Genomic DNA, 25,500 nt, shown 5'->3' with positions numbered 1-25,500 from the left:
AGTGGGGGGGGGTCAGTGCTAATGAGCCAATTCAATTGAAGTGGAAGTGTGCTATTCTCAACAGTTGACAAGAAGGAGTGAATACCAAGGGAGTAAAAATCACTTTTGTGGTGCTCATGAGGCCAATATAATCAAGGAGAGTGAGAACATGATTGTTTACAAATTCATACAAGAAGTCTGGATCAAGTAAATGGACTTTTCCTTCAGTGTACAAAAGCAAACAAGCAGATCATCTTGTGCTTCAGTAAACTAGCTTTCATTTTCATGCTTTGCAGTACACCCCATACTTCATCTTTGCTCCCAGTTTAGTTCCTGCTTAGGACTCTTCAAACTTTTTGTCCATTTCTTGGTTCTGAGCTTCAGTAAAAAGGTTCTTCCAGTCACTAACACTGCCTGCAAGCAAACATATTTATTTAATTTTAGTCTATATATCACTGCCTGATATATATAGCAGAGACTGTAGTGTTTCAACTTTTGCTCATAACTCGTTCTTTTCAGCCATGGTTTACACTAGCTAGAGTGTACATTGGTGATCACTAAGGACCTGACTGAAAGCCTACTGATGACAGTATAATCTTTTCATTGACTTTAATGAGGTTTGGATCAGACCAGTGGTGAAGCCAGATTTTGCAGTAAGGTGGGGGTGATGGGTCATTCGTGGAAAGCTGGAGAGCAATTCTGCCCTGCATTCACATATCAGCAGTGATTCCTCTCTCATGGAGCAGGGCCTAGCTCTCCACTTTGGGTGTTGACGTGTCACATGGGGTCGCAGTGCCATTCAGGTTTGGTCCAGACACCCCTCCATCATGATGGAGGAGTGACAGGGCCAAATGTCAATGAGTGGCATTGAGACAAATGTCAATGAGTGGCATTGAGACATGGTGCACAAGGTTGCAGCCCCACACCACCTCATGTGCCATGTTACAATACTTGGAGCAGAGAGCCAGGCCCAGTCCTGTGGGACTGGAGCCGCTGCTGCCAAGTGAGTGAGCAGCTGATTCGCTCTCTAGCCCCATGTGAAAAATTGTGTTGTACACCTCCTTTTGTCAATTGCATAATATGCTTGAGCAGGCACAGATGCTCCACCCCCACTCCACTCCAAAGCCCCGACCCTAGCCTCACTCCACCTCTTCCTGCCCCCCTCAGCCCCTCCACCACCCACGGAGTCACACATACACCTAAAGGCCACAGGGGGCAGTTGTCCCCCTTGCTCTCCTATTAGTTCCATCACTGGAATAGTTCTTCAAGAGAACATTTACCTTATTACAGAAAGATTTTTCTTTGGCCAGTGCATTTTAAATGAAGTAAATATTTAAGCTAGTGAGCTACAAAATATTTTCTTTTCAGTGTTGCCATCATGTTTTTCATTAAATACTATGTGCAGTAAATAAAAGACCTCATTGTCACACCACTATGATGAGTAATATCTTACTCCCTGAGGAATCTCATTTAAATTAATGCCACTACTTTCTGAGGCACTATGCAGAGTGAGTAGGAGTGGCAGACTCAGGCCCATAGAAAGTGCATGCACCTTGCTTAAAGAAATCAGATAATTAATTAAGAGTGTGTGAAACATACCTGTGGACCAGTTACATGCTTTTGATTATCTGGCATAGAAGGATAGAAGGAAAATAGTATCACTGTGGGACTGCTCCTAATCCAAAGTTATTTTGGGAGTGTGTGCATATTCTGTCCTTCCAGAAGGGCTGGAAGCTACAAAAAAAGCTGCTTCTTAAAGAAAGGGCATGGAAAAGCAGAGGAGAAACAGAATTATAAATTATCTTGGAAATACCATGGGCCAGATCCTTGGGAGCTGTAGATTGCTGACATATGAAAGATTGTGGCTGACTATAGGTGACATACAAACTGATTCCAATATCTGTTGGGGAAGGTCTATCAATTGAAATGTAACAAATAACTTTCCCCCAAGTTGAAGACTGTCAGGTTTGGGGAACAGCGGGGGCGGGGAGGACCTTTGCTTTGAAGAGAGGAACAAAGAGAAGCCAACTTGAAAAATCTTTCTAATGTTCTTCTCGAAAGAAGAGTGACTGGTGAATGTACTTTAATGTGGAATGAATGTTTTAAATACTGCATCAATGACATGTATTGACTCCCAGTAACTTTTAATACGGTGTCTGCAAAGAGAAGTTTGAGAATAATCTGCCATTAGGGGACTGCAGAGAAGTGGTGGGATACCCACAGCCCTGCAGAGGGAAAAGCCTCCCCTAGCACCAACGTGAGCAGAGCCAGTGGGTCCTGTGCCCGCCCCCCAGAGGTCATGACACAGGACAGGAAGTAGAAAAGCCCCGCTGCAAAGCTCAGTTGAAAGCCAGCAGCTGGAGAGGCCAGATGCCTGTGGCCTAGCTCTGGTTTGGGGAACGCCAGCAGGCCGTGGCCGATCCAAGGATTGGCCAGGCCAGCCGCCCCTACCCCTCGCCAGCTACGCTCAGGAGCAGTCAAGCCTACCCCTCGCTAGTTACCTGGAGGAACTGATGGTGCTGGAAACCACTGAAGATGCCAGCCAAACCCAGGTACCTTACGAGGGGGAGTCCGGAAGTAGTTGGGGGGGGCGGCCCACCCTGGCCTGGCCGCAGCAGGGCCAGAACCAATGTCAGTGTGTTGCAGTCAGGATCCCCACGGATGCAGCAGTGAGTCTTCTGCCGCAGTTAGGGCCCCGGGCTGGGACGCAGTGGAATGGGTGGGCCTGCATCCCCCCTGCCACCCTACTCATGGGTGGCAGTCTCCCTCTTGCATCAGACACTCAGAAGCCTGAGCTCCTGACTGTGTGTTTGCTGCCCCGCCCTGACCTAGGGCCAGGGCTCACAATGAACTATTGGCTCAGCACCTGCCTAAGGGCTCGAGCTCCTGACTGTTTGTTTATTGGCCTGCCCTGGCCCAGAGTGAACTAGTGCGAAGTGGTGGGATACCCCACAGCCCCGCGGTGGGATAAGCCTCGGCCGAGCCCTTCTACAAGGATTGTCAACTGCTTCTTTGGGAATTCACCTTTGCGGAAGAGAACATTTCCAAATGCACCATGGGTTTTGTGGGAGTTCTCTTTCATAGTCTGGAAGCTGCTCCTGTCTGCAACAGCTTGACTCTCTTCATCAGTCACGGAGAACCCAAAGAACTCAGCTATTTTTTTCACTCCCAAATTTGGGTTCTGAAAAGAGGAAGAAGGTGTCAGAGGGCAAGTTGTTCATCGAGAATGCATTGTTTCATTGTCATTGTGCCAGACTCACACTGGAGCTAGAATGCTTTGCTTTACCCACAGTAATACTTTTCTAAAGCTTCACATCTGAAGATTTCAAAGTGATTCATGAAGCTGTATAAACATCAGTGTGCCCATTTTACACATGAGTAAACTGAAGCTCACAGAGGTTAATGGCCTGATTTTCAGAACTGCTGGACACCCACAGCTGCTGTTTGCTTCCATGGGAGATACAGAAGCCCAGTACCTCTGCAAATCAGACCATTTGTGACCTGCCCACAGTTACAATAGAAGCTTGTAACAGAGCAAGGTACAGCAAGGGCATTGGCAACCGAAGTGTCCTCACAACGTTCCTCAGACTACTTTTAGGAGTGGAAGCAACGTTTGGGCTCCATGCCAGTTCAATACTTAGCTTCTGTGCTTTTTTTTTTTTTTAAAACAGATACCGGTTTCTTTTTCTTCAATATGGCTGCAATGCAGATGTTCGTGTTAAAGCACACGAGGAAGGAGTGGAAGCAGCAAAAAAGCCATTTATGAGAGGTGTTGAACTAAACCTGTGATGGGTTACGTGTGCCTTGCATGTCTAAGTACTTAGGTGATTGCCTGACAGTTCATTTATTGTGCACAAATATCAAGCCCCACATGTCTGTGATACATGGAGACACTAGGACTGTCTTTATCATTTACAATTTTAGGCCTTGTTTCTAACAAACATATAAAAGCTAAGGGCTCGTTTGGACTAATATGATAGGTCAACCCAGCTACATCACTCAGGTGTGTAAATAAATAAATAAATAAATAAATAAAAATCTACGCCTGAGTCATGTGGATAAGCTGACCTAAGCCCCGCTGTAGACAGCGCTGGGTTGACGGAAGCATTCTTCTGTCAACATAGCTACTGCCTGGTGGAGAGGTGAATTGACTGGAGTGATGGGAAAACTCCTCCGGTTGCTGAAGCAACTATCTATGCTGACGTGCTACAGCAGCACAGCTGCAGTAGCTATTTAAGCATAGACAGGCCTGCCAATGGGGGATTGCCCAGGGGCCCGGAAGATTTAAAATGGCCCGGGAGCCCTTTTAAATCACCTGGGCAGGCTGCAGGGCTCCTAGGCACGCACAGGGTAGTACCCAAATGTCAGGTGGACCTTTCTAGGGGGCCCATTGACTGTTCTGCCCTGGGCAGAGCCGTCCCTAGGGGAAAGCAAATCGGGGCAACCGCTCCAGGCCCTGTGTTTTGGGGGACTCCGCGGCCTGGCGCAATTGGCCAGTGCAGTTGGTCCTGGAAGTGATGGGTAGGTCTCAGATGTGCGGGATTCATCACTTCTGCCTCAGGCTCTGCACCAACCCAGGTACGGCCTTGGCCCTGGCCCTGGCCTTAGGGCCTGGAATTGCTCTTGGGGGCCTGAGCATAGACGTAGCCACACTTCTCCGAACATCAGTTCTGTGAAAAGTGGCTTCATCCCCAGACCCATAGTATGTGAGCAAATAAGCAAACAGGAGAAACTGGCCTCTCCACCAGAGCTCTGGTTGGCTAGACAATTGGTAGGAAATCTCACCCTTAATTCCTGCTGCCAGGTCTCCTCTGATTGGAGAAGGGGCTCCTGAGTACACAGCAGGCTGAGAGTCTAAGCTCCAGGCTGGGGGACTGGCCCCAGGAGCAGTCTGGCTGTGTGGCCACCTGTGAGCCAGCATCATGCTGCATGTGAGGATCAGCCAGGGCTCAAAGCAGTGCCCGGACCAGTGACTGAAGGACTGATGCTGGCAAGCATTAGGACTCTTTGCTGACAGTGTTTTGTTACCTATAATTGTGTTGGAGTGATTTCTCAATGAATCCCTTTTTCCGCCCCCATCCCCAAGGGCTGTAGAAGGAGCCTTCACACCACTGCAATGAATGGGAGTTGGGAATTAACTCCCAATAAGGGGAGCTTCCACCACACAAGTCACTTTACACTTATGAGCAATCCGTACCAAGCTGGGGCTTCCCACATAGGTAAACTAACTCACGTGCACGTTTGCAGGACCTAGGCCTTAAATTGTAGCTAGACCATATTGTGTTTTTCACCAGTTAGTGTCAAAGTTACTGATTCAGGAGTTTTGCAGTGAAAAAAACAACTTCAGAATTGCTAAGCTGCCAGTAATTCCTTTCTGTACATTCACTGTTCAAAGATTTTAAGCCTAGAAGGAACCATTATGATCATCTAGTCTGACTCCCTTAATAAGCACAGGCCATAGAATTTCTCCCAGTAATTCTTGCCCAATGACTGAACTAGAGCATACATTTTAGAGAGAGATGCAATTCAGTCTGTTAAATGTGGGCTTAGACATAAATATACAATCGATTCCAAAAAGAGTTCTTGGGGAATTACTAGATCTAGGGGGAGATTTTGAAAGGCACAAACGGCAGTTTGACACCTAACTCCCATCAATTTTCAATGGGAACGTTTGTGCCTTGGAAAATCTTCCTTCTAGTTCTTAGTTATTTTAAAGTAGTTTTGTTCACTTCTGTGTTTCTTTGACACCTTCAGGCTAATTCAAATAAGACTGATAATGTCTGAATAGTTCAGTGACCAACACTACATGAAACACAAGATAAAGCACTCTTTGCATAAAGTTAACCTCACCTCTTTCAGTTCTTCATAAGTTATAAACATAATATTTTCATCATCAAAATGCTTGTTCCATTCAATGATATGGTCAAAATAGGAGCCCCAAGACACTGGAGAAAAAAGTGTCATATAAAATATGAATACTTAGAAGGCTGGAGATGGGTAAGCAAGGGACAATGCATGAGGAAGGATGTGCGTGAGAGGGGGATGGAGTTCTATGTCCTTCCTTCATACCTCCTGCACCCTTTCTGGATGTGTCTGGACACAGCCAAGAAAAAGCTGGCCAATAACACGTTTCCCAGAGGCCTAGGTAAACAGAAAGGATTCTCCAGATGTGAAGATAAAGGCTACCCAGTCAATCCATCTCCACAGACTTCAGACAAGCACTCAGTAATTCCAAATGCACAACCACTTTCCCTACCTACCCAGCAAATGGAGGTGTTCAAAACTCATCTTGAAGTGAAATAACTCTTTAGAGAATCATATACTCAAGGAATTATTTTGGGGAAGTTCTATGGCTTGTGTTATACAGGAGATCAGATGAGATGGTCATAATGGTCCCTTCTAGCCTTGAAGTCTGTTAATCTTAGTTTACTTATCACATGATATTGTGGCTACCAACCCTAAAGTCTGATTTTTATAGTGTATTTAGCACTTCTCTGTATAGTCAGCCTGATTCTGCTCTGTTATACCAGTGTAAATTAGGAGCAAGTCTGCTGAAGACAGGTGCTACTTTATAAATTTGGATGAAAATGTGAACACAAGTGAAAGAGGAAAGTGCCTTTTAAAAATATTATACACAGGAGCAGGAAAAACCTACATAGATTCCAAACACCTGTTGATTTTAATTAGGGTTACCAGATATCAACTGTGAAAAAACAGGATGGGGGTTGGGGGTAATAGGCGCCTATATAAGAAAATGTCCCCAAAAATGGGACTGTCCCTTTAAAAATGGGACATATGGTCACTCTAATTTTAGTGGACTTAGGACCAGACCATTATTCATCAAAAAACACCTTTTGAAATCCTTGTCACAAAGTTTTTGAATTCTTAGAATTCCTTCTATCAAGTTCAGAAAACTTTGCAGTATAAATAATTTCATAAATTCATTGATTTTAAGGCCAGAAGGGACCATTGTGACCATCTAGTCTGACCTTGTGTATAACACAGGCCATATAGCCTAATCCAGTAATTTGTGTATCAAATCCATAACTTCTGTTTGATAATAAATCTAGATTACCAGATCCAGTCCTGATTCTGCATGGCCTTTCACCTTGTGTATTCATTTATGACTGCACAAAGTGGGTATAAAACACAGCTATTCTGATCTGATAGCATTTTACACACACTTTGCACACACGTAAATGACAACACAAGGTGCAAGGCAGTGAAGAAACAGGCCATCTTTGCTTTTCAACTTTGTCTAACCAGTATAGGTGAAATTCTTCTGTGCTCCCCTTAGCTACAGAAGGCTCCAAAGGCTAAGAAATTGGTGTGGTTCTACTATACAGGAGAGCCAGGATGCTGAAGGATAATATATGTGGGCTTTACACCCCTATCCCATGTGCTAATGAGTTCCACAAATGGTAGGAGGGCCAGAAGAGTGACAGGGTTATGTCCAGAGAGCATCTATGGACTGTGTGGACTAACTGGCTACAAATCCCCAGACGGTGTGGGTTGTGTGGGGTGGGGTGTGAAGAGGGCTGCTACCACTAATTATAGTCCAGGGGCTAAAAAGTGGCTACAGCCCATCTACACAGGCACCCTGCAGCCTTTTTCTGAGTTGCGAGGAATGATTCTGTCCTCCTCTACATGTACTGGTCTTCTTCACACAGCCCAGTTACTCATGCTTTCAATGAGGAATGTGAATTTCCCACTAAATAAGTAAAAGTAGCAAGTGTACAGTACCTTTTCCATTTAGAAAAGCATTGAAGAACTCGTCCCAGGTTTGGAAGGAGGGAAGTGAAGGCATGCTGTTGCTAAAATGGAAATAAGATACAGCTATATCCTTTGGATTTCGAATCACCATCAATATCTAAGGGAGAAAAAACACTTTCGTAAAGTATAACATATAGTTTAATTATCTGTAGGCTGAAAGACATTTACACCAAGCATTCACTAAATATTTCAAATAACAAAAAAATGGTAAAAAAAGCAAAGTCTGTTCATAACTAACTAGCAAACAAAGAGTAGCTACGGTTGTTAAATATTTTGTTCCCTGCAAATAGCTGAAATGGTGATCCTCCAGTTTAAAATGGACACTCACCTTGACATTATTCTTGAAAATAGATGTGGGTAGCATATGAGGAAAAATATGTGTTGCGAAAACTCTTCTGGAAGATAAATTTTTATCCGCTTTAATTAAAGAAAAAAGGAAAGAAAATGGGAAATAATCTATTCCATTATATTTTATCTTTAAAATGTTTTTGCAGGGAATTTTAGTTCTTCTGAATGAGGCCAAGACAACAGGCATGGAGACTGAAGGTTTCCATGCATTCAACAAGAACACCACATGTAGGAGCAGTGTGACCATCCCAATGGCCCTACCAATAGGCTGCAACCCTGAACTCTTATGGACACCTCTGTTGGTGAGAGGGTAATACAGTTCCATTCTTGCCCTCCCTACAGACTTTCCACAGTGAAACTGTAGTGACGGTGGAGGTGGGTTTTGTGAAGTGAACATCTGACCCATGGAAGTCCATAGGAATTTTGCTAATGACTTTAATGGGAGTAGCAGCTGACCCTTAGTTGCTAAGCCATCAGATGCAGCCAATTTTCTGTTGGTGTTAAAGGTTCTTTCTATGGACCTAGTCTCCAACTCCCAAGGTTTCTATTCTGTTACTATATTGGAGCATCAAGTCTTATCAGAATGAAGCAACACCATGTGGTGTTTAAATCCAACAGTGCTTTAACACATCAAGAGTCCTCACATAAAAATACCTGTCTCCCTTAGAACTGGCTATAGGAAGCACTCACCACCTAGAATACCTTTACCCCTGTTTTACCCAAGTGGCTAGTCAAAGTCTGCGGGCCCTGCCGGATGCTCCAGTTGGGATTAGAAATTGATGAATGAGTCTGTTATTTTCTTTGATGCAATCTTGTTTGTGTGCAAGGAATGAACCAAGTTCCTGCGTTGAACTGAAAAACAGGACAGAACTTACTTGCTTGCGGCACCAGATTCTTTCAGCCAGCTTGTTCAGGCTGTGTGTGTGTGTATAGGGATTCCCTCCTACTTCTCTTTGTCTCACTTCCCTTTGTCGTATGGTGCTTCAGTTGGACTGTCTCTCTCATACACATAACACCAAAAGCTGTTCCCAATCAAGACCCTGCTCTTGAAGCCCTTTGGGTCACATAATTCAGCTTCCACTCAACTTTTCCATGTGCTTGTGTTTTGGGGTCCTACTACTGTTATTTCAATCACCTAGTAAGGATGGCTTCTTTACATTTATTCTGAATGGAAGGTTGTGGCCATGCCTGACCCTTAACAAGGTGTAGTGCAATTGATAATAATACTTTTCTTTCATTTCCCATTCCCCCAACCTCTCTCCAACCTCATAAACCTGCAACCCAGCCACTGAGGGAGGGGAACCCATTACAGTACAAATAGAATGTACTGTGTATGAAACCTTTATCTATGCCATATAGAGAGTAATTTTAAGTATCCTGTGTAATTATTATTGATTTGTACTTTCCCCAGAACTTTTTATTTCCTCATTCATCAGTAATTTTTGCCACCTAATATTTGATGACAGCAGGTTCAATTATTCTAGCCAGAGAGAATTTATTGTAATCATGCAGTCATTTCCTGTCAATAGAGTATTCCATACACACTATACTTTAATTGTTATATGTATCAAATGGCAGATTTTAACAATTTCTACTAGTTATTTTATGACAACCTGAAACTTCCCTGGATCTCCAAATTCAAGATATGTATATTCAACTATTTCTTCATCCTGTTTCGTTCTCTTCATTTCTTCTTCATTTTTCTTTGCACTTGTTGTAACCAAGTCTCTCAAGATGTGGATAATCCAGTTAGTACCTGAAACCAATGGTTTAAAAAACAGTGAGGAGCTGAAACCATCTCAGGGCAAATGGTGAATAGCCTCCAAGTGAAAAGAAAAATACTTGGCAAATTTGATCATAAATGAATCCTAGAGAATTGGGAAGTATGAAAAGAATGCAAATATAGCAAATGCAAAACTATGACAAAAACTGAAGAAGAAGAAGAAGAAGACTGATGATCTTGGCAATTACCATCCAGGGAGCCTAATTTCAATCCTTACCAAAAAAAAGTAAATATTAGGAGAGAAAAAAACATAAATAATCTTCATAATTCTTCTCTCTTATATAGCACTTTTCATCAGTAGATCCCAAAGGTTTTACAACAGAGGTCAGTATCATTAGCTCCCTTGTACAGATGGGGAAACTGAGGCATGGACCAGGGAAGTGCCTTGCCGAAGGTCATACAGCGGGCTACTTGGCAGAGTCAAGAATAGACTCAAGCTAAGAAACCCAAAAATAATAAGCAACATGGATTTTATAAGAAATATATCTTGCTAGTTAAATTCACCTATATTTTTGGATAGAGCTGCAATGTTAGAATTGCAACACATACTCGTGTGATTAACTTCAAGCATGTGAGTTAGTCCATTGATTCCAATGGAACTATTAAATTAAGTGTGTAACTGTTTGCCATGCCAGAGCCTGAGTAGATGAATAGAATGCTGTAGCTGTAATATCTGATTTTAGAAATGAATTTTAAAAGTGTCTCATAGAATCTTACTTTCAAAATTAATGAAAATTGGCTTAGGTATAAACACTACCAAGAGGAAGAAAAACTGACAATAGGACCATATACAATGATAAATTTGAATGTAATAAGTTGAGGAAAAGTGTCTTATGGGACACCCCAGGAGTCGTTGTCTGGTATATCTTAATTTAACTTCTTTATTAGTAATCTGAAGACAGGGATGTAACAAGGCACTATTAGTAGCGCTCAGGTCACTGATGTTGCAGCAGCATAAAGAAGGCTGCAGGCTCAGCTATGAGCAATTAAACATTTTCTGTTAGGAGATTATGAGCACCTGGGTGGTAATCACTTAGGGCAAGCAGACAGCAAGTGTGAAGAATCGGGATGGGGTGGGGGGTAATAGGAGCCTATATAAGAAAAACACCCAACAATCATGACTGTCCCTATAAAATCTGGACATCTGGTCACTCTATAATCACTGGGCTAATGATGTAATTGGGAGGATATAAAAGGAGGGAACAGGAAGTAAAGGGAAGCTCAGAGGGTGAGCACTGCATGGAAATATCTTCTTGCTGTAAGCCTGCAGTCCACTGTTATGCTTTGTGAGGAAAGGCTAAATACACAGGTGCTGAAAAAGTAACATCCTGATGTGTGTTTGTGACTGGGAGGCCACATGAACTGGCTGGGCAGTGCAGTACATTGGGTGACAGAGAGGCTCTGTAACAAGGGTAAATAAAGTTAGCTAACAATATTTACTCGAGTGGTGAGGAAAGAGGAATAATGCAAAGGTTTTGGAGAGGTTAGAAACTCAGGCAGAAAAATGCCCTCTGAACAGTAGCTTATTGGAGCCTAACCTTGCAAAACTTTTCACTTGTCTATAATGTTGCACGTGTGAGTGCTCCTGTTAGGGTCAGTAGAACTGCTCACATGTTAAATCAGGCTTAAGAGTTTGCAGGATTGAGCCCGTAGATGGTCTGTCCCACTTGTGCTCTCAATGGTATGCTACCAGAAGGAAGACCACAATGCCCATCATGCCCTAAAATGGTATGCAGGTTGTCACATGCTTTCTCATGAGGAGAGAAATATATTCATTTCAAGAATGTCAGCCTGTAAATTCCCAGAAAGAGAGAAGGCAATACAAGTTCAACTTATGTTAACTCTCCCAAAAAAAGTGTTTCTATCCAATTTACAGAAGAGAAAGTAAATAAGATGTTAAATATTAAATGCCCTTGTGTGTTTGATCCTGGTTATCTTGGTTAACTCAGGTTATCAAAGCAACCTCTGTGAGTGACATCTGCTGAGATATTGTGAAATCCACCAAAAACCCATAGACCAACCTAGCCTCCAGCCTTTGATATAAACTTACTACAGTTTACAATACAAGTTAGCATTTTGTTAACAAATGTCTTTTTAAAGACAATAAATAAAAGTATCATTTTCTCCTTCATAGCTTGTGGACATGATTAGCAATCAATCATTTCCCAAATTCCTGATTATTTATATCCATTTCAAATGGAATTTGAACATGCAGAGATTTTCCCAGAGCTCAGTGTGCAAAGTTGATCAATAATTTGTAGAAAGTTCATGGCTTCACTAAAATTGAATTCTTTTCCAGGAAATTATAAAATCCAATATATTTTTTTTGTTCTCACTTAAAGTGTTACATCATTTCAGCTTTTTTCTCTAAAATAACCCCAAGCAAAATAATATTAAATTAAGACTTTTTGTTCAAGATTTCTTGCAAGAAAAATTTGGGGGGGGGGGGGTTAAGGCAACTCTAGGACTTTACAAATTGTTTGAAAACTTGGTGAATGGGAGACACACCAGGAGCATGTCTGAGGGAAAAGGAAGGTTTAGTGTGGACTAGATGAGCATTGATTTGGTCTTTCTGAACCCAATCTGTGTCAAGTTGTGGCTGTTCACATTATTGCTTGATTAGAGAGGGTTTTCTGCCTTAGCCAAGTTCTGTAGTGGGTCTACCTTTTGGCCTTGCTGTGAGCGCTTGGCCCTCTTCTGCATATCCTATGGAAGATTTGTGTGTGTGTGTGTGTATTGTCCTATATACACACAGCAGGCCAAATTCTTCACTATTACTTGGAGCAACTCCACTAAGTTCATCTGGTTGTGTGATGTGAATGGTAAGTGCTTGACTCAGCCATTCAGAAACTGCTGTTCCAGACTTACCAGTGCACTTGCACACAGCTCCTCTCAGACATACCTCAAAGCTCCTTTCATGATTTATTTATTTTATTTAAGCTGAGACTGCAAATCTATCTGACAGCCAACTTTAAGCCTTGTATACAGTCTTCTAACTGAGACCTGTATTACTATGGTAAATGTTGAGGACTTTATTGTGGAACCCATACTCATTTTGGTGAGCACTTACTTTTACACATAGCATCAATGGGTTAGCAGGGCAGTCTACATGAGGAAGTACTCATCAATGTGAATAGGACCTAGTCTGCATTGGGGAAGTGTACAAAAAAATTCAAACTCTTTTTGGAGCTTCAAAGTAGACACTGCTCCAGTGAACAAAACAGTTCTTATAACTGATTTAGTTAAATCTCCAACAGCTGAACCAGATTTTGTAAACTTCCCCAGTGCTGTGAAGGCCTTTGCATTCTGCTTTTGGACTCTGACCAGTTAATGACGTGTCATTTATGCTGAGCCTAAACTAGAGAAATTAATCACTTTGAAATGTTTTGCTTAAACCAGTCCAATCAGTGTGTCCACAGTAACCAGTTAAGTTTTGACCATGACTACACTGGTGCTGGCTTAAGCAATTTCAGATACACAGACTTCAGAGTTCTTAACTCACTGTCCTGACTCAGCTATCAGAAGCAGTGTTTTCTGAGAGATTTTCAAAGGCTACTGCTGCACTGTGTTACAGTAGTAATGAGGGAAGTAGTTCAGAGAGTTTACTAGTTTACATCTACACTGGCAACCACCCAGTTTAGACAGAACCAGTTCTTGAGAACTTGTGGAAAGCTTAGTTGTCTACAGCCCATTCTTGGAATGCTTGTAAACCAGATGGAATCCTTGTGTGCCTGGACACAAATGTTTTACAATGTTCAAGGCAATCAAATCAGCTTTTAGACTGACCAATTTCTCTAGAGTAGGCAAGGCTTAAAAAGGCAGCAGCACTTACGTTGCATCCTAAGAGATTTTACAACAGGTTTCAGTCCCATGGTCAATAAAATAAACGTCTAAAACCTTATCAGAAGATCTGTTTTCTGGCTGGAGTACCTGGTTTTCCTATTGTGTTTTCTTGCTTTCCAGCAGTTTTCCAATCTGCCTCCATGTTAGCTAGTGTTTGCACTTGATATAGTTCAGTTTATGAATGCAAACATCATAACTCAGCATGAGAATGCATGTTTAGTTTTACATGGAACTTTTTCTGAAAAAACAAATACCTCTTTGCCAAAGTGGTTTTATAGATTACTGGCTGCTACTAAAAGTTATGGAGTTCAAAGGACTTTCAGAAGTAAGTATGTAAATATGACCATACTGGATCAGACCAATGATCCATCTAGCTCAGTATTCTGTCATCCAACAGTGGCCAGTGCCAGATGCTTCGGAGGGAATGAACAGAACAGAGCAATTATTGAGTAATCCATCTCCTGTTGTCCAGTCCCAGCTTCTGGCAGTCAGAGGTTTAGGGACACCCAGATCATGCAGTTGTATCTCTGACCAAATTGGCTAATAGCCATTGATGGACCTATCCTCCATGAATTTATCTGGTTCTTTTTTGAAGCCTGTTATACTTTTGGCCTTCACGACATCCCCTAGCAATGAGTTCTCCAGATTGCCTATGAATTGTATAAGGAAGTGCTTCCTTACAGGGTTCCCAGGACCTAACATAATACAAATAAATAATAATGATAGGTGCATTTTTGCACCTATGAAATTTATTTTTAAAAATACCAACATACATTTTTAGCTCTATCCATCTAATGATAAATATACTGTGAAAAACTAAATCCAATTATTTTTGCACATTTCTTGCTTTAAAAGAGATTCAAAAATCATTCTCTGTTCCTCAGAATCACAGAGATAAGAGAAAGTACAGGAAAGCATAATGCATGTCAGTTTTTAAAGGAACATTAGAAAGGCAGCTCCACTGAAGGATTAGAACCTATAAAGGTGTTCCTCTCTGCACCACAAGCAGGTGCACTCATCACCAATGAGAAGCTGGACTGGTGCAGTACCACTGCCCTCTATTGGCTGGAATTAAAATTACTCACCCATGTCATAAAACCTACGCTTTTGAACAGAAGGACTGAATTGTATCCCCTTTGACTACACCATAGTGATGATGTGGATGTTCTAGGCAGGGCTGGGAAGCACCTAAGAAGCACTGAGGTGGGTCCTGTGGTTACTCCCCCTCATCACTCCCTTCCCTCCCTCCCTCAGGTTCTGTCCATGCAGCACCTCAGGGAGATAAAGTCACTGCAGCATGCAGGTGCAAAGCATATCTTGGCCCCACCCGCTCCTCCTGCTGACTCTGACCTCCAGCACTTAATTCTCTAGCACTTCCATTTATCTGAACACCTGGTTATCCAAAAGTTTTGGATGTCCCCAGGGCCATTTGAACAACAGGAGGGTCCTGTAATACTCTTCAGTGTATTGCTCAATATGGCACTGAGTAGTGACATGGAGCTTCACAAGATATAAAGTAAAACATATACACTGAAGACAACAAATATGTAAATGCTTTATTTAAATAGCACATATATAAAACATTTTCTTTCAATCACAAAAATAAGGAAATTCACAAACTTTTGGTTAACAGTAAAGGTTAAGGTTAGTTAAGGTTGCTCTCATCAGTAAACCAAACCATAAAACAAACTAGGAAATCCAAAATCAAGGATTAAAAAGGATTACAGAGTAAAGCACTCTCAAATTAGGAACTGCCAGAATTAAACATTGCCCTTGCAACCTTAATTTGGCTCCTTTGTGCATGTGCATTATGATGCAGCCTTTAATTGCATGCAGAAGGAATTACCTATGAACAAAGTTTGGTGTGAGTTACCCAGCATCATTCAGGAACTTGGTGGAAGAGGCTGTGATAGAATTTGAGTCTTCAAGGCAGCATTCACCTGCCCTAACCACAAAACTGTCCTTTCTCTTCCTGAAATCCCCTGCCTCATTCACTGAACAGTTTACAGCTTCTGCAGCAATTTAGGCAGGGGTCTTACAGACAACACACACTTTCACTACACAGCTCTTATTCAACTCCAAAGGAGGTCTGTCCTGGGCACTGAATGAAGCAGGGGTTTGTGTAAATAATAATATGGGATCATATAATTAAAGGCTGTATCATAATGCATACATACGGGAGGAGGGGTGAATTAAGGTTGCCTGGCCAACTTTCATTTCCTAACCTGAATGTGCTTGACTCTGAAACCTTTTAAGCCTTAACTTTATATTTCCTAATTTTGTATGGTTTAGTTTAATTATGAGAACAACCTTAACTAACAGTAAATGAAGGGGGGGTTTTGTGTGTGAATTCTATTTAAGTTCCTATACTGCACCTATCACCCTGCTATCTGAGCAACTGCCAGTGTTACAAACAAACTAGGTGACTAACATAGGTCAAAGGTTTCTCTCCTTTCTTCCCCTGAAGGAGCAGAGTTAAGGTGTGGGGTTTTAGTATCATTACTATAGTAATGAAAATATATAAGACCGGATTCTCAGATGGTGTAGAAGGGAATCACTCCATTGGCTTCAAAAGAGTAACACGCATTGACACCACCTAAGGCCAGTGCTCTATTGATATGTTGTTGTATACATTGTGCTGTTTGGCATACCACATACATTAAAAATATATAATAAAAACACACCTTAACTTTTCCTCCTCAGGTGAGGAAAGAAGACCTAATCAGACTAGTATTAGTCACCTCGTTTATTAATAATTAGTGATGACCTGCAGCTTTGCCACTCAAATTTATGGTGAGTATGACCATTTCAGGCATCACTCCTCCCGCACCTTGGCAGTTTTAACAAAGCTCAGGTTCATGAGCATGCAACTCAACTAAGCAACTGCTGGTATAGCTTTCCATCCAGCAGCTAGTCAGGGATGTGGTAGGGCTGGAAGGTTCTAGACTCCATGCCCAGGTGGCTTTCTGAGCTGCCTGACTCCACTGGCAGACAGCTCTAAGAAGCCTTAAACAGATGACTTGGGAAAGCGTATGTGTGTTGTGCTGGGAGATATGTGTTGATTTGTGTGTGTGTGTGATGAATTAAGTGTGTGCACTGCAGTAAGGGGCTGTGTGTGTTTGGGGTTATTATGTGTGCTGCTTGTGTTGATTTGTGTTAAGAGGGTTGTGCTGGGGGGTGTCACAGTTTCAGTGCTAACTGCATAGGTGTATGAACCTCACACAGGAGAAGAAGTGGCTAAGGAGCAGCTCTGGGCCCCGGCAGCCCCACCCAGCTGCACCTACAAAGCCTGCACAAGCTGGAGGTGGAGTTTAAAAGTGGAAGCAGAGCAACTCAGTGGGAGAGTAATGGAGTAGACATAAAGTCTGGGGAAATAACTGGCCAGGAGCTCTTGTTGCCTGAGACCTGACTACACAGTCCTGCCCAAGCCTGCAGAGGAGAGACTAGTGACTGTTTGGGAAGGTCAGAAGGCTTATTTTGGTTCAATTCTTTAATTTAAACGGGGGGGGGGGGGGAATTCAGGTAGGAAGTGATCAAGGGAGGCAGCTATTTAATATTTCTAAGTGCAGAAACTTCGACCCTGGATCAGAGCCTGGTAAAGAGGGTGGGTCCCTAAAGGTGGGACAACTATAAGAGTTTACCCCTTGGCAGGGAATTGAGCTAGGGAAGACCCTGACTACACAAGGGTCCAGACCCCAAGTCCTGGAGCTAAGGTGAAAGCCCTTATGGGCACCAAACAACTTCTTAGTTATTGAACTTTTCTTCCTATATACTCTGAAAGAGGTGGATGCATGGCTCGGCCTGAGGGCTGAGATGAAAAAGAAGGGACTGGCTGCGCAGGCTGGAGTTGCAGAAGGGGAGATGTCTGGGAGGGGACCCCCTGGCCAGACCCCTCCCTGACCACTTTCAATGGGGGTCACATTTCACACCCCTTGCTTTTGGGTCTTTCTTGAGGGCACCCATTTAAGGTTTCAGGCTCCCAGCTGCCACGTCTTAGGTGGGGACCTGCATCTCTCTCCCTCCAGATCAGGGTTTTAGGTCTACAGTCCCTCAGTAGGTCTGACCAGAGTCCAGTATGTGAGGTTAACTTTTCTCTGGGGCTACAGCAGTGTGTACCAGTTACCAACCAGCCTTCACAAAGCAAAGTACATTTATTTTTGGGGTAAAAGCATTAAAGGGGAAAAAATCAAAACCAACAAAAGCTCCTATGTACATGATAAAAGCTTACTAGAGCTCAGCCATCAGTCTGAGGGGGGTCCTAGAAGCCAAAGTCTTTCCAACCCTTCCACAAGGGTTGGGGACCCCCTGGGACAGAGGGTCTTGTCCTTTGCTGAATTAAAAGGTTCTGTGTCAGTTCAAGCTCAGCTTTTCATACTAAATGCCCTTTTTTGGTTTGAGTCTCTGGAAAACCCAGTTTGAACCCGTATATGCAAACACCCTTGGGGTTATGCTATTTAGGAGTTGTTTACCATTCCCAGGGTTATTGTCCCTCACTGTTTGTAGTTCCTGGAGAAGCTGTGGTAACACTCCCCCATGGACTAAAACACAATCATACATAAACCATTCATAAATTGACTACAATGGTCCCATGCAGTATCTGTCACAGGTGAATTTTGTTTTGATGTGAGCATGGATGGTTATGGGAGATTGTTGCTGTTGATTTGTGCAGGTGACAAATGAAGACTATGTGCTCTGGTGAAGGGCTATGTGTGTTTAGGGTTTTTATGTGTGCTAGTTGGGATAAGGGTCATGACTGAAATATTGGCATAGAAGGGTATAACTTGTTCTGGAAGCACAGGCAGTATAAAAAGGAAAGAAGTGTTCCATTGTATATCAAGAATATATACACTTGTTCTAAGGTCGATAAGGAGGTAAGGGGCAGACCAGCTGAAAGTCTCTGTAGTGGGGTGGTCACCCATTCCAGCCCAGAAAGAGTTAAAGCCAGCCCTGGGAAGGGAAGCCTGGGCTGATTGGAGGAAAGCAGACTCAGGTGGGGCTATGCCCTAATTCAGGCCCATGCAGTGGCCCTAATAAAAGGCCTGAGCTACGAGGCCCACTCAGTCTTCTTCTGCCTGGTAGGGTTAGATGGGTCTAGTTGCATGGAGCTAGAGACAGGGTACCAGAGTGGAACAGGGCTGTGGAAGCTCCAGCCTGGGAAAGTCCCAGGCTGCGGCCTAGCATAAGGCCCAACCAATACTGGGGGGCTGCAGAGGCAGCCTGGGGTAGGCAAAGGCAGCCAGTCCAAACCCCTTAGCCTATGATGGGTGGCTGATATTGCAGTCTTCCCTCATGCACAGGGTAGATGGAGATCTGGGCAGTAGCCAAACTGAGGTGAAGTGGGGTTAGTGGGTTGGGGGTTCCCCAGGGACGGGAAACCCAGATTGATGGGCTACTGCCAGGGAAGCAGCACCCCAGTTAAAGGGGCACCGGGGTCCAGGGAGGGAACAGGGGCCAAAGGGGACAGGTGGATCACCAGCCTGCAGAGGGTGCTCCTGTCTGGAAAAAGAGCTAATTCCCATGGAAAACCAGCAGGAGGCACCGCAGGGGTGAGTCCACACATCTACACTAATTAAAGATAAAAGGAGTTTAAAAAAAAAGAGGTGATGTAATGGTAGGGGTCTACTATAGACTACCAAATCAGAAACTAGAAGTGGATGAGGTATTTCTAGAACAAATAATAGAAACAGCCAAAACATAAGACTTGGTAGTAATGGAGGACTTTAACTACTCAGACATCTATTGGAAAAGAAATATGGCAAAACACAATTTCCAATAAGTTCTTGAAATATATTGGGGATAACTTTTTTAGTTTTTGTTTTGGAAAGTGGAGGAAGTAACTGGGAGACAGCCATTATAGACTTGATTCTGACCAACAGGGAAGAATTGGTAGTGAATCTGAAGGTGGAAGGCAATTTGGATGAAACTAAGCAATCATTGAAATGATAGAATCAAGAAATCTAAGGATAGGAAGGAGTGAGCAGAGCAGAATAAGGACAATGGATTTCAAAAAAGCAGACTTTAATAAACTCAGAACTGATAGATTTTCTTCTCATGGTACCTTACCTAAGGTGTTCAGGAAAGCTGGCTGTTTCCCAAGGAGACCATATTAAAGACACAACTGCAAACTATCATGATGTGAAAGGAAGACTAGTAAGAGGTCAATATGGCTCCATTAGGAGCCCTTTAATGACCTAAAAATTAAAGTAGAAACATGGACAAATTGTCAGGAAGGAGGACAAAAGAATAGCACAAACATGTAGGAAAAAAAATCAGAAAGGCTAAGGCACAAAATGAGTTATACCTAGCAAGGGACATAAAAGGCAGTAAGAGGTTCTTCAAATACCTTAGGAGGCAAACAGAGGACCTGCACTTTCCTTTACTTAGCAGTGTAGGAGAGCTAATAACTGATGATGCCAAGAAGGCTGAGGTGTTTAATACTTCTTTTGCTCAAGTCTTCACTAAGAAGTTTAATGGTGATAAGATACTCAAGACAATTAATATTAATAGCAAGGGGAAGGAATGCAAGCTAAAATAGGAAAAACACAAGCTGAAGAACATTTAGATAAATTAGATTATTCAAGACATCAGAGCTTGATGAACTTAATCCTACGTGCTTCATGTAGTTCCTTAAGTTTTCTCAAAAGATAATTACTAATGGTTTTGAGATCTCATGGAGGACAGGTGAGGTGCTAGAGGAATGCAGAAGGGCAAACATAGTACCTATCTTCAAAAGGGGGAACGAAGAGAACCTGGGGAATTGTAAACCAGTCAGCCTAACTTTGGTACCTGGAAAGATCCTGGAACAAATTATTAAACAAGTTGATAAAGGCAAATAGTAGATGTGATGTATCTTGATTTTTAGTAAGGTTTTTGATATAGTCCCACATGACCTTATTTTCTGAGTTTGCTTATGAAGATGTCTAGATGAAATTGCTATAAGGTGGTTTGCACAACTGGTTGAAAGACTATATTCTAAGAGTAGGTATTGATGGTTCACTGTCAAACTGGGAGGGTGCATCTAGTGGGGCCTGAAGGGGTCACTCCTGGGTTTGGTACCATTCAATATTTTCATGAATGACTTTGTCAATGGAGTGGAAGATATACCTATAAAATCTCTCTCAGCTTGGTGTCATCTGCAGATTTTAAGCACTTTGCAGGACATGATTAGAAATCAAAATGACATTGACAAATTGGAGAATTGGTCTAAATTCAACAAGATAAACTTTAATAGCAAAGTGCAAAATACTTTGCTTAGGAAGGAAAAATCAAAAGCACAGCTACAAAAAAAGGAATAACTGGCTAGATGGTATTATTGCTGAAAGGGATCTGGGAGTTATAGTGGATCACAAATTGAATATGAGTCAATGTGATGCAGTTGCACAAAAGGCTAATATCATTCTGGAGTGTAAGACATGAGGTAATTGTCCCACTCTACTTGACGTTGGTGAGGCCCCAGCTATGTTCAATTCTGGGCGCTACAGTTTAGGAAAGATGTGGACAAATTGGAGAAAGTCCAGAGGAGAGCAACAAAAATGATAAAAGGTTTAGAAAACCTGACCTATAATGAAGGGTTGAAAAAACTGTGCATGTTTAGTCTTGGAAAAAGAAGACTGAGGTGACTTGATAAGTCTTTAAATATGTTAAGAGTTGTAATAAAGAAGACTGTGCTCAGTTGTTCTCCATGTCCACTGGAGATAGGACCAGAAGTAATAAGCTTAATCTACAGCAAGGGACTAGATTAGATATTATGAAAAACTTTCTAACTATAAGAATAGTTAATCTCTGAAATAGACTTCTAAGGGAGGCTGTGGAATCCCCAGCACTGGAGGATTTTAAGAACAGGTTGGACAAGCACTGTCAGATGGCTAAGGTTTACTTGGTCCTGCCTCAGCACAGGGGCCTGGACTTAATGACCTCTCAAGATCCCTTCTATGGCTACACTTCTATGATTCTGTAACAACCAATGAAATTGGTGCATGCAAACTACCTGTACAGTAAGGGGTGGTGATTGGTTGAGTTACTCCTAGACCATTGTGATATCAGAGGTATTGGCATATATAGATACAGGTCTTATTGTTTTATTATATATAGATTCTGGAAGGTGTTTACATACCCTGTTGATTGGCACAGCACAAGCACCTAAAAATATCTAATCTTCTTGATGATTATTTAAACTGATTGAAGGTAGACTTAAGGGGAAGATTTTTTTCAAAGCACAAAGGAAAGTTAAGTGCTCATCTCCCATTGAAAATCAATGGGAATTGGGTAACTGACTTCAATTTTGGCCCTAATAACATCTCCTCTTATTTGTATGATGTAGGCTATTTCATGTTACTATGAAAACATTAAAACTACCTGTTAATTTCCCAGCCCAGGTGCATTTAAATTCATAACTGTAGCATTGCACTAATATAGATTGGTTTCTGTTGTGTGAATAGGTATTTCTGGTTGGTTTGTTTTTGTTTTGCCTTTTTAGCATTTAAATTCAGTAACTACCTATTCATTGTTTTCCATCATGTTGGAGAATCCAGATTTTTACCTTTGCTAAAATGCGTAGCTGTGATTTTCTAGTTCTACAGTGCAGAAAATAATGATTAGTGTTTGTGTTGTTCAATAACTTATGCAGGTAAATGTTTAGCTTGTTTTTAATATTACATAATGACAGTTGGGGAGGCAGTGTGGCCTACTGAATAGGCTGGGACTTAAGAGACCTGAGTTCCATTCCTGGCTCTACCACTAGCCTGCTGGTTGACCTTGGGCAAGTCACTTTACTGCTTTATGCCTCAGTTTCCCCATTTGTAACATAGGGGCAATGATACTGACTTCCTTTGTAAAACACTTTGAGGTCTACTAATGAGAGCTAAGTAAAATTATTTAAGTTCAGCCATAATATTTGTGCTCTTTTTCTTCTAGTGTAGTTAAATGGAAGGAGATTGCATTCAGTGGAGATGATGCTGCAATTTCAGAGAGCAAAACCTTCTCCCTGCCCACCACAAAAATTGTTTTTTGCTTGTAATAACATTAGCTTCCAATAGGGGATAATGATCATTTGCTTCATCACTCTGTTACTTCTGAAAATGTCCAATTGTATGCACAGTGGCTATTGCTTTGCAAAAAAACCTCTATTCTCATCTAAACTACTTCAGGCCTGGTTCATGAACTAAACTGAAGTTACACCTCTTGGAAGATTAATTTATGAAATGTAAGATGGCCTGAATACAATGAAATTTGGGAGGGTGTCTTGGGCCTAATTTGAAGTTATTCGTATATTGAGGCAGAGTATGCCTTCCAGCAGGAAAGCTATTGGAACCAGAGTGCTGTAACCACCAGATCCAGAATCATTGTCTGGATCAATGAACATTTAATTATTTATGCAAAGTGAAACAGCTTCAACAGCAGAGACTGAGAGACCAATATACACACATCAAAAGACTCCCTAACCTGGTGGTTAGGGCACATATCTAGGATATGGAAGGCCTAACTTCAAGCTCTTATGCTAGAGGGGGGAATTTTAACCTGATTTTTCCATATTTCAGGAAAGTACCTGAGTGTCTGGGCTAAGGGTGGGGAGAGGGGAACCACTTCCTCCCCTATTTGGTGGATGGTCCTTAAGACCCTTTGTGAACCTAGCCCTTCATTTCATAATTTGCTTTAATAAAAGCAAAATAAATTATTAAAGATGCCAGAAACTGAAATGTTTCATTTGGGTCAAGCAGAATGATGAGCTTGACCAAAATGATTTTTCTATCTTTTCGATTCACTGAAAACTCTGAAATTTTGGTTTCAGCTTGAGCCCAAATCTTTTTTCAGAACTGCCAGTGAAATGAAAAATCAGTTATTCACACAGCTCTAAAAGAGTCAAATTCCCCTTGCTTCACAGATTTTTTTAAAAGACTGTAAGTGACCATTTGATCACTTAGTTTGATCGCCTGTATAACACAGATAATAGACTTTCACCCAGTTACTCTTGTTTTGAGCCCAATAACTTGCTGTTGAATCACACCTCCAACATTTGCCATCTACCTTTGAACCATATTTTTCCAGACTGCAGTTTACAATATGCAGCATCTTATAAGACATGAGTTTTAATTTCCTTCTCCTGCTAGCTTTCTGTCCATTGTTTAGAAGCTTCATGCTGGTGCCTGCTAGTTCAAACTATCTGTTTGAGGATAAACTGCATTTCCAATTAATTTTTTTAATTTGTTGTTCAGTTTTTGAAGCTGGCCATGTACAGCAAACTGACATATAAGAACTGGATTTTCCCTATGCCCTTTCTGATGCCTATACACTAGTTTTTGAGGTTATCATTAAAAAACTTAGAAAACACAAGCTAAGATTAAAATACATTAGAAAAAATATCAATAGAAAACTTACATTTCCCTCACTTGAATCTACATCTGATAAATGGCTTCAAATACATAGGAACATTGGATTAATAATGAAATCCTGATATGCTGCAGTAGAAAATCTGAGGGTTTATCTACACTTGAAATAGTACAGTGCACAGATGCACTGCTGCAGTTGGGCTGCTGTAGCATTTCCCTATAGATACTACCTACGCAGATGGGAGGGGTTCTCCTGTTGGTGTAGTTAATCCACCTCCCCTAGAGGTGGTAGCTAGGCTGACAGATGAATTCTTCCATCCACGTAAAGCTGTCTACGCTAGGTGTTAAGTTGTCTTAGCAATGCCTCTCAGGAGTGTGGATTTTTCACACCCCCTGAGTGTCATCGTTAAACCAGTTTAATTTACTGGTGTAGACCAAGCCTGAAAGCGAGGTACACAGTTCTCTGAAGGCTAATGGTAACATCCAACAAGCTTAAACACCCACCTCTGAAACATAATCAGCAGCTTTATTGTGAGCCCGCATCCAGCCTGCCCAGGGCCCCTGCACACAGCTCCCTTGTCCATGACAGAAGGAATCTGGTCAAAATATAAAGTGGCTGCATTAAGGACCAAATTAACTGATCCTAGCCCCTAATCATAAGAGTCCCCCCTTATTCTCAGTTCTCCTGCCCCCTTCTTCCCTCCTCCCCCTTTGTGGAGGAGACAGCCTGATGTGGCCTCAGACTGTGCATATTGATCCAATACTACATATGTGCAAGGAGATCAAGCCTTGCAAACCATAACTGACTTTTGCTCGTTTATCTTCTCAGCCTTACAGTAATTGTTCTGCAGTGAATACAAGAAAATATTACCCCCATCTTCATGGAGTACACTTGAACAATCTCCAGTACATGATCTTCATAGCAAAGCTAGCTTAGCATCAGCAAAAATGGATAGTCTCATTGTTTAAATTACATGTCTATATTAATAATGTTAATGACCTAACACTGTTTTCACTTGAAGCAAAGAAACAATATATTCACCTGTTTTAGGGTATCCCACTAATACACATCATCACTCCGGCTTCAAAGGACTCAAGAGCTTTGAAAGTTTCTGCACTGCAATGGGTAACAGGGTACAAAACCCCCTTATAGGAACACAGCAGGTCCTCTGGGGTTCATCTTTCAGCAGTAGCCATGGCCTGATCCACCTCTCAATGAATTTCTTCCTAGCAGTAGTCATTTGCCTCTCTGGCTGTGGAAGTCTGAGTAGATAGACACAGACTGCTTTTAAGAGGTTTCCTAACTGACTCCTCCTGCACGGCCATGGAGGAAGATTATAACCTGTAAGCATTAACAGTGTTGTAAACTCTTGCAGATTTATGGCCAGTCACATGATTTTGCCCCCTGCTGAAGCTGTTCCCAGCAGCCACCTACTTCCTTGATCCCTT

The 25,500-nt window shown here is 42.0% G+C and overlaps 1 pseudogene; it reads right to left on the bottom strand.

The window, feature by feature from the left end:
* Window positions 1-25: 25 nt before the first annotated feature.
* Window positions 26-25,292, bottom strand: LOC115647553 (annotated as a pseudogene).
* Window positions 25,293-25,500: the final 208 nt, after the last annotated feature.

Source organism: Gopherus evgoodei, chromosome 3 (assembly GCF_007399415.2).
Source record: "Gopherus evgoodei ecotype Sinaloan lineage chromosome 3, rGopEvg1_v1.p, whole genome shotgun sequence".
NCBI classification, from domain to species: domain Eukaryota; kingdom Metazoa; phylum Chordata; order Testudines; family Testudinidae; genus Gopherus; species Gopherus evgoodei.
This window is presented reverse-complemented; position numbering and strand designations above follow the sequence as displayed.